Below are 16158 nucleotides of genomic sequence, written 5' to 3' on the forward strand. Positions count from 1 at the left end.
GTACATGAGCAGATAATAAAATATGGGTATTTACATCATTTACTCACCAAGGACTGTAATTAGGCCTTTTGTTTCTCTTTTATCTGATCTTGGCTAGTTTTCTGTTTCCTGCTATTATCTAGAATAGATAAAACTATTACCTAAAAGAAATATAGGCTGAAAAATCAGATACTGAAAATCTTTTAATGCTGTTGTTCTACTGCTTTTATATTAAATAAAAATAAATTGGGAGGGGTTATAGATTTACCATTCTGGCTATTTTTAGGACCATGGCTAAGATTTGGTGCTGATCTCAGAATGATTAATTTGGAGGCTTTGGTAGAAGCTATTGTATCATTGTGTCAAAAATGAGGAAACATCTGTATAGACAGGGTAGATGGTCTTGTATAAGGCTATAGTCAGGAAGATTTCAGGGCGACTGTCTTTCATCATTATGTTCTACCTGTCAGATCCTTCAAAAGAATAATTTGTCTTTGGAAAAAGTAACTATGTTCTTACGCATTGTGTTAGATGATGATAGTCCCATGTGATACTTTTTGTATGCAGAAGTGACCTTGGGGGCTAGGAGGCCCAATGTCACTTGCATCCTGCATCCCTGTTAGACCTGTCCTTGTGCTTGAGGCCATTGTTCTTTGTAGAGCTGAGTGCTATTGGTAATGGCCTTGGCCTCACTGTCTGCTAGATGCCACTCATCTCTTGTTGCAATGTGCAAAACAAGTAAGTCTGCTGCCACATGGGCTTCCTGGCTGTTCATTGTGCCCAGGTAAGACAATGGATTGTCCTCATCCTTGCTGGACAGCTATGACCCAAATTTGCTAATTACAGCATAATTCTTGCCTATTAATTAGTTGTAATTATGTCTATAATGAATTTTGTAACAGCTGTACTCCTCACCATTATGGTTTTCCCAACAAGGCCTTTTCTATTATAAGATTTTTTAAAAATGTTTCCATGTTTCCTTCTGGTGCTCTCTTTGTCTTTCTCCCTCTCCTCCCCTCCTCACCCTCTCCTCCCCTCCTCTCCCTCCCCTCCTCTCCCCTCCCCTTCTCTTCTCCCTCTCCCCCTTCTCCTCCTTTTGTTTGTTTTGGTCTAAATAGTTTAATCAATTTTAAATATATTTTGGTGGAAGGAGTGATGTAAGAAACCTGTTGTATTTTATTTTATATGGCTAGCCACTTGCCTTAACACCTTTGTGATATACTAAATTCTCATATTTAACTGATGGTTCTGGTACTACTTTTATGTCCCTCAGAGTTTTAGAGTTTTGTGTGTGTGTTTTTATAGTTATATATAGTTAGATGCCCAGGTATGCCTTCAAAGCATCATCTGAATGTTTCTAATTTTTGGGTTATACCTTGTCTTCAAGAAGCAAGGAAGGAGGAAGCTGATGTGGCTCAAGCCACAACATCTTGTTGAAGCAACAAAAAGAAACACAGATTCCCAGTGCCGCTGATAAGGATAGAAGCAGTCACAGAAGAACACACAGTGAGTGGACACAGAGAGCAGACAACTGTGGGGAGGGAAGAGAAATAAATAAAAAATAAATCGTAAAAAAAAAAAAAGAATCAAGGGGGGAAAGCAGATGTGGCTCAAGCAGTTGAGCACCCTCTTCCCACATGGGAGGTCTTGGGTTTGATTCCCGGTGCCTTCTAAAAACAAAGACAAATAGCGAGCAAACTAAGAAGCCAACTTGGGATCTGATGTGACTCAGTGGTTGAATGCCAGGTTTTCCACTTAGGGGGTCCCAGGTTCAATCCCTGGCCCTGGTACCTCAAATTTTAAAATTTTCAAATAAAAATAAAAGAATCAAGGGAGGGGAACAGATGTAGCTCAGTGATTGAGCACCTGCTTCCCATGTACAAGATCCTGGGTTCAATCCCTAGTACCTCCTTTAAAATAAAATCAAGGACAGGCTATAGATTCCCCTAATCCATTCTCCTCCCAAAATGCACATACAGAATTTTTCATTTGGAGCCAGGAATTTCAGAAATTCCCTGGAGGCAATCTCTGACCCCTCCTCCTCTCCCTAACCCCCAAGTTTTCATGGAGCCAGGGGCAACCTAGAAAATAGCAACAATTCATAATGGATTTGGAGAGGATTATTATTTACAGCAGAAATTTAATAACCCAGAATTCTCAGGGTGCTCTTAGTTGAATTTTCTAGTCAACGGAGACTTTAATAACAAAATATTTCTTTAAATCACAAAACTTGGATTAAAAACTTTAAAGAAAAGCTGAGTTCAGTTCCCTGTGTTAACAATCCAGGATCTACTCCAACCTCTCTACTTCTTTTATTATAGCCTGCTAAACTTCCACAAGTGCCATCCCAGCACCTACAACATTTCATTACACCTGCTTGTTTGCATGTCAGTCTCCCCCAGGATTGTAGACTCCTTAAGGGCTGGGACCTTGTCTTGTACATCTTAGTATCCTTCCCCAGCACAGGGAGAGTTTTGGGCCCAAAGTCTTCCTACAAATGTGCATGAGATGAATGAGCATCCAAGGGCACTCATTATGGGAGTGATGATTGAGTTGGGTAATGAGCAAATCCATGGTTTCCATTTAGTATGGAAAATAAAGCATTAAAGTCAAGAACTAGATTTGGATCACAACTCCTCTCTGGGTCCTAGCTGTGTGACCTCAGGAAAGTTTCGTTTTCTCAACTGAAATTAAAGATGATAAATCCAATTCACAGGGTTAGGTACTATGGAGTGAATAGGAATTAGGAAATAGTCTTCAACATTTTTTTGGCCCCCATGGGCCAAAATACCTGAGTCAAATCCTGGTCAAAGAGTAAGCTCTTATACTTGCTAGCTCTGTAACCCCGGGCAACTTATTTTACATCTGTGTACCTAGGTTTCTTTATCTGTTAAAAAAAAAAAGAGGGGGTGATAATACATCTACCTCAGTGGGCATATTGGGAGAAAAAAATAAGTTACATGTGGAAAGCGCTTAGAGCAATATCTGACAGAGTCAACATATATAAGTGTTTGCTGCTACTATTACTTTGTCATTATTACTACTGTCAGGAATTACAGTATCTAGTTATGAAGATGAAACTAGTAAGCATGAAACAATTTACAAGCAATTTAAGTCAGTAGCCAATTAAGTGCTAAATTGAATGGTACACACTACAATTGCTCTGAGAGTTTCAGCAAAGTCAGAGGGTGCTGGCATCGCCAAGGAAAGTTTATGGAACTGTTGTGACTAGTAATGGAAGAAATTGTAGCATTGATTTGGAGAAAGCCAAAGCTTTTAAAATTGGGCACACTTTAGAAGGGTAAAAGGGTACTCCAGGGTAGGGTGGGGAAGTCAAATAAATGAAGGCTTTCTAGTTTGGCAGTGTCTTCAGATCTAGCCTTGGAAAGGGACTACCTTTCCTGGAGTGGGTGGGGTCGCACTTCTTCACGGAATGGGCCTTTCTCTCTGGTGCATGTTTACAAACCCAGGTTGCATCCGACTTATCCTCAGCAGCAGCTCGGGCTCTTGCTGACAAGTTATTATAAATGGAGAGCTGAGAAAAGCAAACCTAATGCAGTTGTGTTCCCATGGAAAAGAATCAAACAAATCTAAACATAGCTGGAGAAAGAGCCTATGACTGCTAACAGACGTGGGACTGTGCAACTAAACAAACCCCAAGGCGTGCTCTTTCCCTGGGGAGTTGAGGCCAGAAGCAGAATCTGTAGCATTCTGGGCAGAACTGTGAGGACATTCTAGCTTAATGGGAAAGGAAGGTGAGGTCTACTGTACTTTAAGGGTCTCTTAGATGCCAAGAGAAAGGAATGGCCAGGGCCTAGATTCTGGAAGGGTAAGGGAAAGCAGGAAGAACATCTAAGAGAAGACTTTGTCTTGTTAGCCCATGAGATTCATGTTCTTTTTTAGCCTTGTCCCGCAAGCAGTTTGCAGGAGTGGGATGAGAGTTCTTAAAAACAAATCCTTTCCTGGCCTTACCCTCAAAGCAGAGTTCAGTTGTGGAAGACCTAAAGGGGTGAAGGTTGTTGCTCTGTGCAAAACCTATCTTTATCCAAAGGTTTTCTATTTGCTTTCAAACAATATCAGCCAAAGAATGGCACAAGCAGGCAGGCAGGTCATGTAACAGTTCATTCTTCCCTGGAGCCCCAGGCTGACTTGAACTTGACTAGAGTGGGGGCTAGAGGTGAGGTTCTAGATCCCCTGGAGTGCTGACGTTCTACCTGACTTTGTTCCTCCTTTAGCAAGAAAGTGCTTTCCCTGGATCCCCTCTGAGCTGGAAGAAAGCATATCACCTCAAATTATTGAATGATAATTTAAACCATAGATGTAACCATTTGCTAGATAGTATACCACTTAAACATCGTCTATAGGGAATTTAAGAGAAAAAACTTTTCCCCCACTATCAGGAAATTTTAAATGAAGAAACAAGAAAACATGGTAATTTGGGTCCAAGAATATCTGGTGGTGTATTATTGGGCCTGATCAGTTCCCTTCCTGAGAAAGGTAGAAGCAGCAGAGCCTGTTCCTCATCAATGCATGTGCACATAATTTTAGTAAATGGGGAAGGGTAATGCAAATGTTTAACAAATAGTCCTCTCTCCTCTCCCTGTACACTTAGGGAACAGTGGAACTAAAAGCCAAGGGAATTTGGTTCTGAAGGTCCCTTAAGAGCTGGAGAAATCTCCTCACTGGGGACCCAACCCTGGGAGAATCGACCTGCATGCCTTTTGGGAAACCAGCCCAGGAATCACTGCTGGAGTGGCAAGACCCAGCAAGTCCCTGTTGCTGTTGCCTTAAATGAGCCCAGGGAGAGAAGTGGTTGCTATGGTAACTACAGCCTGGGCTGTTCTTTGCAATTCAAACTCCACACCTAGTTTTGCACCTGGAAGTTTAGCCAATTAACTGTGTTTATGGTTTGCTAAGGTGCTGGTTTGAGGAGACAAGTAGTAATTCAACTTATAACTTTCCTTCCATTCTTTTATCCTTCTTGCCCTTTGAGAAAGGACTGATGATTGCTGGTGACTACTTCATTTCCCATCCTTATATTACCAGATGCTAAATTACACAGTGAATCAGAATTAAACAGTAGCCTCTGGCTAAGTCAAAAATTTTTAGAGTTTTTTAAATTTTGATTTTAGTTTCAAATGCCAAAAACACCCTTGTGTCATGAAAAAAATTAGAAATTTATAGGGTTTCCTTACTTACATAGTATTTTTTATTTTGAATTACATTTGCAGAGGAGAAAAGAGAATCATCTTTTCAGTGCTTTTCGGAAGTATTTAAGGGTTTTAGCCTGGCCTGATAACCAGAGACATCTCACAAAGTTTCCACAGTACCCTAGGGGAGAAGCCTTGGGCTGGCCCAAGAAGCAGGGGGGCCACTGGCAAATGGAGAGGGAGGGATTGTATTCCAGGAGTAGGGTGCCTCCCAGTCTAGGACCCGCAAACCCTGACCATTTCCTTGGTCTGTTTTATGGAAGCTTATGAACATTCTGTCTTCAGGAGTTGTTTTGTCTTAGTTTGAACTTCACACAAATAATGCATGAATATATCATCCTTGAAAAATACTTAAACCTTATAATTATGTTGAAGTCTACTTTGGCCAATACCCGACACCAGTTCTGTCCTTCACTTCTCCAGTCTTGTTCCAGGCTTTTCTGTGCTTTTTATCTATGTGTATATATGCTCATATTTATAGTATTGCTTTATATCTATGTGTATATAGACCCATATTCATAGTATTATTTATTTATGGTATTTTATAGTATTTTATAACATAAATGCTGTATGCATTGTCCTGCAATTTGCTTTTTCTTACCAACAATATGTTTTGAGGCTTTCCCTTTTTAATACCTATAAATTTACTTCATTGACTCCAACTACTGTAGAATATAGATATCCAGTAATTTTTTAAAAATTCGGTTCCCCAACAATAGATATTTAGGTTGTTTCCAATTTTTCCCCATTGCAAACAATGTTTCAAAGAAACTTGTACTTCCCTGCCTATATATAAGTGCAAAATTAGAAAAGAAAAACTGCTATATCATGGGTAATGTGCTTTTTAGATTGTAGACACTCAAGTAGACAGTAGAATCCTGGTAAATGTTTAACAAACAAAAGAGGGGAATTGGGGCTGATTTGTAGCACTTGCTGGTTTCCATGGTGTGAATTCTAGCACCTTGGCTGATTGCAGACTACCACATGGCATTATGAACTTGGAACTGGAAAGAAATGTGCACAATTGGCTCTTGGGAGCTCCTGTGAACTGCCTCCAACACAGTTCCCAGAATCCATCAAACTCAGAATGCAAATAGATATTGGCAAATAGCCCTTTTTTAAAGCAGCCCAATTTATACCTCCATAGACAGTGACAGTGTTTAGAAACGTTTACAGCTATTTGACAGTAATTTTAGTCTGTTGAATGTACTAAAAAGAAATTTGGGTTTATATTTTGCATGTCTTTTATTTCATTTTGTGTTTTACAAAATTATGTATCTTATAAAATTGTCAGTCTATGATGACTGGAAAATTTAAAAATTGGTCCTCCCTTATAGACAGTGTTAGAAGCACTCTTCTAGACCATCTAAATCAGACAGATAGTACTAAAAATTCTCTGATTTGGTAGCTTTGTGGACATAGGCAAGTAATTATCTAAGGTTTAGTGTATTTATCTAAAGCACCTAGCACAGTACCTGATATTAATAGAAGTTAGTGGAAGCCCATCAAAAAAAAACTGTCTTCCACTTGACTGTTGAAGCTGGAGGGTGGTGAGTGACTCTTTTTATTCAGGCTCATACATCATATTTTAACCAATACAGAGTACATGGATGACAGAGATTTGCATGGACTCTCTAAGCTGTTCAACTTGTCTTAAGTTCAGCTGTGGGCAAGGGGGCTTACTTGGCCATGGTACCAGGAGGCCCACCTCTGGTTAGCAGACCTCCCCCCAACCTTTCCTTTATGCTCCCCTTATCTTCCCCTCCTTCATATCCTTTTTCTCCTTTGTACCCCATTGTTCCTTCACCTAAATGTCTGCTTATCTCTAGTACCATCATCTTCTCTTCCTGATGGAGGGTGAGAAGGATAGGAAATGGAAAGGGATGCCCACTGTGGCCTGGCCTCCTGTTGGAGCAACTAAAAATAACCCAGCCACTCATACTGGATCAGTTATCCTCCTGCTGGCATCACTCCTGCACTCTTATTGTGCTAAAAGAGTATCCCTTCCAGCCCTTGAATTACCTGCAAAAAGTCCTTTTCTATTACCTTCATCTCAGTAGGTACCATGATTACTATTACTGTTGGGCTTGAGTTGTGTGATAGTTTTAAACCCAGGTATTTGGAGCCAGCAACTTTAGATTGAATCCTGACTCTGCCACTGGTTAGTTATGTGGCTTAGGGGAACATGTATTTTTTCTTTTATTTATTTATATCATTATTACTATTAAACGCAATAATAGCAGGGCTATGATTCTATTGGAGAATGGGTTTGAGTTCTTTGGCCTAACCTGAATATTCAGGAAAGTGGGACAAAGTAAAAGGCTGATAAACACTAACTTTAACCAGGCCATCTTTTCTTCCAGGATCCACAGTTCTTTCAGATGACAGCATAGACCAGTGATTTGGTCTGATTATAATTCTGAACTTCTCTGGTTAAGGTTTTTAATTCAACTTAAGGTTGAAACAATCTGTGTTTCCTGTAAACCTGAAGTTAAGTCTTAGAAACTTGATTAGGTTCAAATTAAAATTATTGGCAAGAATACTTCATAGTTTTCTTTCGTTTCTTTTTTTAAGGTACTGGGGGCAGTACCTTGTACCACTGAGCCACGTCACCTTCCCTGAGTTGGTTTTTTCATTTGTTTGCTTGTTTGTTTTTTTGTTTTTAGGATGCATCAGGGACCAAACCCAGGACCTGCCATGTGGAAGCAGACCCTCAACCACTTGAGCCACATCCGCCCCCCTTCATTGTTTTCTTGAACCTAAGTTCCTACACAGATTTAATTCCAACAACACACTAGTTAGTTGTTCGCTCCTTTACTTCCCATCATCCCCCCTCCGTTTGTCTTCATTCACTTGGATTCCCTTTAGAAGCTTAGACATCATTCTCTCAGGGAAGCATTTTCTGATCCTCTAATTGATCACACAGGCAGGTTTCTTTCAAGCCTTCACCATGAAAGCCATGTGGACCTGCTCCCCTCCCCTTTCTCCCACTAATCTTTCCTTTTGGCACTGCAGGCATCCTGGCCTTCTTCCATTCCCCTTCTGAATGTGCCATGCCCTCCCCTGGCTCTCACCTACTTGATACCTGTTCTGCCTTTATTCCTCAGCTCATGTGGCACACCTTCTAGGTAAGGTTTCCGTGACCTTCAGGGCCATAGATTCCTGTACTTTACTTTCATAGCATTTATTGCGAATTATTTCTGGATTTTTTTTCCTATTATGAATGTCTCCTGCATTAGACAGGGCAGGGACCATAGCTGGCATTTGCTTAATCTCTATTCTCTGCACCTAGCTTGGCCCCTTGTAGCACTTACTAAGTAGTCATTGGATGATAAAACATGCTATTTCATTCATTCTTCTCCTATAGGACAGCACCTGTCTTATTGATATTTGTGACCTCAGTATCGAGCTGGTACAAAGTACAGCAGGCCCTCCACAAGATTTTGCTGCTGATGTACACAAGTCCTTTATGGTGTGGAACAGAAAGACAGGAAAATGGTTTTCAAGGAAGCCAACATGATGGAAAAATAGGTCTCCATCACCTGTGGAATATTCTTGCCCAAAGTGCTTAACCTGACTCTAATCAAGCTTCTAGGCCTAACTTCTAGTTTATAGGAAATACGGGGGTAAAGGAATATATTTAATGACATATGCAGGAGGAAGCAGTCAGACCAGTCCAGAAACAGACACTCTGCAAGACAATTGGCCAGGATAAAAAGATCATGGAAAGATAAAGGTGGGAAGATTGTTCTAGATTGATATTGAAGCAACATGACATCCAAATATATTATATGATCCTTGTTAGAAAAAGGCAATTACAAAAGACATTTTGAGTACAATTGAAGAAATTATTATGACTTTTCTTAGATGTCTTATATAAAAATGTGTATTTTTAGAAGATGCATGATGAGGTATTTAACAATGAAGTGTTATGATACCTATAACTTCTTTTTAAATTATTCAACAAAAAGCACACTAATATATAGATGAAGCAAACATGGCCAAATATTGACAAATATTAAATCAATAACCCTTTCCTGCAATGTCTGGTACCACTGATCTGTTCTCCATCCCTCTAGTTTTGCCTTTTCCAGAATGTCATATAAATGCTATCATATAGTATGTTGGCTTCTTTCACCTAGCAGGATGCATTTGAGAATTGACCATGTTTTTGCATGTATCAATAGATTTGTTTGTTTTTTAATTGCTGAGTAGTATTCCACAATATAGATGTAGCACAGTTGTTTTTCTTATCCTTTTAGCAGCTGAAGAACATTTGGGTTTTTTTAATCTGAGGCAATTATGAATAAAACCACTATAAACATTTGTGTGTAGGTTTTTGGGCAAGCATAAATTTTCACTTCTCTTGGGTAAATATCTAGGAGTGGTATTATGTTTAACTATGCAAAACTGCCAAGCTGTTTTCCAAAGTGGTAGTACCATTTACTAGTCCCATGCACAATATATAAGAGTTCTAGTTCTCCACATCCTCACCAAGACTTTATATTGTCAGTTTTTCTGATTATAACCATTTTAATAGGCATGTAGTAGTATCTCACTGTAATTTTAATCCTTATTTTCCTAATAACTAATGATTTGCACATCTTTTCATGTGCTTATTTGCCATTTGTATTTCTTCTTTGGAGAAGTAGCTGTTTGAATCTTTTGCCCATTTTTTACTAGACTGTGTTATTAAATTTTATAAGTTCTTTATATATTCTGGCTACCAGTATGTAAATAAGATACATATTTTCTCCTAGTCTGTGGCTTTTTTTTCTTAACAGAGTCTTTCAACAAACAGAAGCTCTTAATTTTATTGAAGCCCAGTTTATCAATTTATGTATAGTTCTTTTGATGTCATCATTGTCAATGTTTTTCAGCTTTTCTGTGGGTTTGAATTTTTTTCTCAAGATTTATTTATTTATTTATTCTTCCCTCCCTCCATTGTCTGCTCTCCCTATTCATTCGCTGTGTATTCTTCTGAGCCTGCTTGTTTTCTCATTAGGTGGCTCTGGGAACCAATTCTGGGACCTTCCAGAGTGAGAGAGAGGCGATCATTCTCTTGCACCACCTCAGCTCCCTGGTCTACTGCATCTCTTATTATCTCTTCTCTTTGTCTCTTTTTGTTGCATCATCTTGCTGTGCTAGCTGTCCGTGTGGGCAGCACTCCTGCACGGGGCAGCACTCTGCGGAGGCCAGCACTCCGTGTGGGTCAGCTCGCCACACAGCTTGTCCTCATCAGGAGGCCCTGGGCATCGAACCCTGGACCTCCTATAAGGTAGATGGGAGCCCAATTGCTTGAGCCACTCCACTTCCCTTGAAATTTTTCATAATAAAAAGTTCGGAGGAAAAAAGAAGGCAAAGAGCTAAAATTAAAAAGCAGCACCTTTCATTTCTTTTTCACTCTCCAATCCTACTCATTTTTACCCTGTCAATCCTTCACAGAGGCAATCACTTTAAACCCTTTAACAGTCTTTTCTTCACCTCTTTAAAACCTATCTCTTAAAAGAATGAGCATGAGAGAGAGAGATGCTTCCAGTACATACAGGGTTCATGACAGGGGCCTTGGACTTGCCATAGGGAATGCCCCTGATCTGGAGTGGTTGGTAACTCAGACTTCTCAGCAACTAAGGGAAATTTTACCTGTGAAATAAGTACTAGCTTTTGTTAAAAACAAGCAATGTACACTTAAAAATGGTTAAAATGGCAAATTTTATGTCATATATGTTACTGTATTTAAAACAAACAAAAATACCAAACTCCAAGACGACAGAGCAACATGAGGTGTACTTGTGGTGATGGGACTGTTCTATAGCTTCACTGTATCAATGTTAGTATCCTGGTTGTAATCTTGTACTGTAGTTTTGTAAGATGTTACCATTGGGTGAAACTGGGTAGTAGATAACTTAGCACTTTTCTCTGTTATTGCTTATAACTGCACGTAGTCTAGAATTATCTCAAAACAAAAAGCTTACTTTTTTTAAAAATTGGGAAAGGATTTAAATTGACGCTTTTCCAAAGAAGGCATACAAATGGCCAATAAGTACATTAAAAAATGCTTAACATCATTAGTCATTAGGGAAATGCAAATCAAAACTACGAAATAATACTTAATATGCACAAGACTGGCTGTAATCAGAGAGACAATGACAAGTTCGGGGAGGAGGCAGAGAAAGTGAAACCCTTACACATTGTGATGGGAATGTAAAATGGTGCAGCATCTTTCAAAACAGTTTGACAGTTCCCTAAAATCATAAACATTAGATTTATCATATGATCCAGCTATTCTATTCTTAGGTATATAACCAAGAGAAATGAAAACATGTCCCCAAAAACTATAAATCAGCAGTAAAAAGGGATGAATTACTGAATCATGTTACAACATGGATAAACTTAACAAACATTATTCTAAGTGATATTATTCTAAGTGAGTCACAAAAGACATATTCTATCATTCCATTTATATAAAATGTCTAGAATAGTCAAATATTTAGAGACAGAATATAGATTAGAGATTACCTAGGGGAGGGAGGGTCAGGGGAATTTTGGCTAATGGATACAGTTCTTCTGTGGAGAATAGGAATGTCTAAAATTAGATTATGGTGATGGTTACATAAGCCTGTGAATTTACTAAAGAACCCTTTAAATAGGTGAATTGTATGGAATATGAATTATATCTCAAAACTGTTTTTAAAAAAGTAACTGGAATGCAGGCTGTCTTTTCCTTTTTTAAAAATTTGTTTCATTTATTTCTCCCCTCTCCGCCCCCTCCCCCCCACCCCCAGCATTGTCTGCTCTCTGTGTCCATTTGCTGTGTGTTCTTCTCTGTCTGCTTGTATTCTCATTAGATGACTCTGGGAACCAATCCTGGGACCTTCTGGAGTGGGAGGGAGGCGCTTATTCTCTTGTGCCACCTCAGCTTCCCAATCTGCTGTGTCTCTCTCTCTTTTTTTTAAGATTTATTTTATTAATTTCTCTCCCCTTTCCTCCTGTTGTCTGCTTGCTGTTCCATTTGCTGTGTTCTTCAGTGTCCACTTGCATTCTTGTCATGCAGCACCAGGAAACTGTCGCTTTTTTTGTTGTATCATTTTGCTGCGTCAGCTCTTCCTGTGCGGCGCCACTCCTGGGCAGGCTACGTTTTTTTCACATGGGGCAACTCTCCTTGTAGGGCGCACTCCTTGAGTGTGGGGACCCCTATGCCGGGGACATCCCTGCACTGCATGGCACTCCTTGTGCACAGTAGCACTGCACGTGGGCCAACTCACCTAACAGGTCAGGAGGCCCTGGGTATCAAACCCTGGCCCTTCCATATGGCAGGCAGATGCTCTATCAGTTGAGCTACAACCACTTGCCTTGCTGTGTCTCTTATTGTCTCTCCTCTGTGTCTCTTTGTTGAGTCATCTTGCTGTGCCAGCTCTCCATGTGGGTCAGCACTCCTGCGCAGGGCAGCACTCCTGCATGGAACAGTACTCTGCACAGGCCAGCACTCTGTGCAGGCCAACACTTCATGTGGGCCAGCTCGCCACATGGGCCAGCTTGCCTTCACCAGGAGGCCCTGGGCATCGAACGCTAGACCTCCTATATAGTAGATGGGAGCCCAATTCCTTGAGCCACATCTGCTTCCCCAAATTATCTTTTTTAAACTTTTTATTTGGAAACAATTTCAAGGTTACAGGAAGTTGCAAGGTTCACCAATTATTAACATTTTGTGTCTTTTTAAGGACAAATTTCATCAACTTCAGGCTGATGCATTCATTGACTTTCAGATAGTGTCATTTACCCCAGTGGTTCTCAGTTGGGGACATTTGGCAATGTTTGGAGATATTTTGGGCTGTCACAAGTGGGGGTGGGGAACTGCTACTGGCATCTAGTGTGTAGAGAACCGAAATGCTACTAAACCCCCGACAATGCACAGGTCACCTTCCCAACAATGAATTACCCAACCCGATGACAATAGTGCCAAGGTTGAGAAAACCTGCTCTACTCTGTTAAGGTGTTTGTCAAAAAGAGAAAATTATGGGGGACTGGGTATAGCACCTGCTTCCCACATGCAAGTTCCTGGCTTCGATCTCTAGTACCTCCTAAAATAAAATGAAATAAAATAGAATAGAATAAAAAAAATAGGGGGAACTGAGATGTAATATTAATAAATAACAATTATTTTTAATAGAGAAAGAAGGAGAGAGACAGGGTGGGGATTTTACTCTCAGATCAGGGTTTTGGGCATAGGGTGTATGTACCTCATATGATTTACTTATCACTTGGTCTTTCAGTTGATTCCCCTAGCCTAAACATTTGCTTAAGATAGGGACCAGACACAATCTGTTGTAGTATGTGAATAGCACCATAAACTAATAGACACGAGTATTTAAGTGATAGGCAGCAAGTGAGAAGTCAGGTGGCAGCATTAACATGGCTCACCAAGACAGTAAAGCCTGTCGCTTGGAAGATCTGGTCCCTGTTTGAGGCAGCCCTTCTATGACATTGTAATAAACCACACCACAGGACTTAAAGAACCCCAGAGATATGTCACATATGACTCTTGCTGCTGGGTCTCCCCTCATGAAATGCCATTTCCAGAGGCTGAGTGGCTAAGGGTCCAGGGTTATGCCCCTCCCAGTTCCACATCATGGACCTGCGCAGGGATTCTAAAGCCTCCAAAGAACAAGGGAATCACAAAGGAAATACTAGCTTCTCTGGAAGTTGAAGCTTCCACCCACCATTGAATGTATGTGCCTTGGGTGGGTGGGTGGGAGAGTGGGAGGTACTGGTCATGAATCCTTTTTGCATGTTCCCAAAATGTCTGAGCACAGTATCCTGCTCTGAGAAGGCACTCAGCAACTTTCAGTAAATACGTAAGCAAAGATCTACTGTGTGCCAGTCCCCTGCCCTCAGGTAGCACACAGTCTACTGGAGGAGTCGGACATGAATTAATGAATCATGCCAGTAACTGTCAAGCTGTAATTAGGGTAAGTGATAAGAAGAAAGAGTACAGTGTTTTAAGAGTAGGTAATGGGATGCTGCAAGAAAGAGACCTGTGAAGCTAAATTTCTTGCAGAGTCCAGTGGGAATTACAACTACCAAACAGGGATTCTGGAAAGCATTGTGCACCTGAGCCCCTAGCATGGCAGGCCTAAAGCAGCAAGCAAGCCAGGTGTGGCCAGAAGGCATGGTGAGGTAGAGCAAGGACAGTAGAGCCTGCGCCACATGTTTTACAGGGTGGGCATAGAGATATGTGGGTTTTCCGTCCTCTTTATTGATGTCATTGATGACTATAAGCGTGGCCTCATCCGAAACAACAGGACTTCTCATTTTCACTGGAACGCCAGGGTCACTGTGCTGAGAATAACTCACCAAGTGCTGCAGCTGCTGCACATCATCACTCGCCATGACCTGCTGCCCTAAGTCACCCTCAAGAAGAGGCAGGCTGTATTTAGACCAGTGTCTGGAGGAGATGTCAATGTGCTGTGTGTCCTCCAGAGCCCCAGTGATCCAGAACCAAGGCCCCCCCCAGTCCCCTAACACAGTGCCTCCACACTCTGCAGTGGTGTGCCACCCCACTTCAGGCTCTCAGGTGTGTAGCCAGTGGCCAGCCAGAAGGAGAGCCACACTTAGGAGTCAGAGAAAACACCGGCAGTCAGTGACACCAGATCCTAAGGAAAAACAGGCATGTGACATCACACTGCAAGTCCAGGCTGAATACTGCCAGCACGAGACTGCTTTGCAGGGCAATGGCTTCTCTGACAAGCAGGATGTGCTTGAGCACCAGTTTGAGCACTTTAACCAGGCCAACGCCATCCTCAGGTCCCAGGACCTGGGCTCCATCATCTGTGACATCAAGTTCTCTGAGCTCACCTACCTCAACGCATTCTGGTGCAGCTCTATCAATGCTAATTACCAGAAGGACTTAAAGGTGTTTTCTCACAGCCTCCCTCAAGCAGGCTATGGGCCAGGAAGCCACCAAGCTGCTGGGGAACGTGGACCAGGAGGGCTCTGATGTGCTGACAGAAATTCCTGAGGAACTTGCTGCTGCAGGCATTGCCCTGACCTTCCCTCCTGCTCCACCTCTCTGGGGTCTGCTCCCACCCACCCCGGAGCTTAGCTATGGTTCTGGGGCTTGTTCTCTACACTTCCGATCACTTCCTGTCTCTTTTTTTTCTAAGGTAAAGACAAAGGGAGGTGGAAGTGGTGTCCCCACCCCTCCCTGCACCGGTGTGCCTTGCTTTCCCTTAGTTTCCCTTTTCCAGTTACCCCTAATGTGTGTCTCTACAGCCACCTTACCACCCACTGAGCCAAATGTGTGGGGAGAGGCAAAGTCTGGAGAACTGAGTCTTTGTAAGAGATTGAAGTGAACGCTGCTTGCAGGCGCATTGAGGGGTTATCAATACTTCTGGCTCTATGAGGGCTCTTAAATTTTGTCTGAAAAACCAAAGGTCTCTGAGTAAGGGAGCTCTGTGGAAGGTGGGCCTCTGAAGTGTATTTTGAAAATTAATCACCACTCTTTCCCAAATTACAGAATTTTTTAAAAACAAAGACGCTGTGGCCCTTTCCACTCTCCTGGCCTCCAGTGCTGCTCCTGCCTCCTTATCTCCGTTCTTGTTTTGAAACTTCTGACTGGTGTGGTTCCTTCCTTCTTCTCCCTTATAAAATCTTCTTCAAGAGAGTAATAGGTAAGAGAACTGGGTCAGCCTAGTCACTCCTCCCAGCTGTGGCGTGGGTACACACTACGCAGGATAGATGGAGAAGAGGTGGCTGGTTAATAAAACAAAACAAATGAAGCAAAAAAAAACCCATTCCCCTTGAAAAGGGGAAGGGGGAGTGTTACATTTTCCTCCCATGCTCAAGTGAAAATACATAGTGTGCCCTGCAGCCCCTTTCCCCTTTGCTTTCTTCTGGCTTGGGCAAAGGGCATCACAGGTGAAAGTGAGGTAATTCAGTATCAACTCCTTTTTTTTTTAAGGATTTTTTT

General features: G+C 41.4%; 1 pseudogene; it reads left to right on the plus strand.

Moving 5' to 3' along the window:
- Positions 1-14105: 14105 nt before the first annotated feature.
- Positions 14106-15236, plus strand: LOC101445913 (death effector domain-containing protein pseudogene; annotated as a pseudogene).
- Positions 15237-16158: the final 922 nt, after the last annotated feature.

The sequence above is a fragment of the Dasypus novemcinctus genome, chromosome 17 (genome assembly GCF_030445035.2).
Source record: "Dasypus novemcinctus isolate mDasNov1 chromosome 17, mDasNov1.1.hap2, whole genome shotgun sequence".
Classification (NCBI taxonomy): Eukaryota; Metazoa; Chordata; class Mammalia; order Cingulata; family Dasypodidae; genus Dasypus; species Dasypus novemcinctus.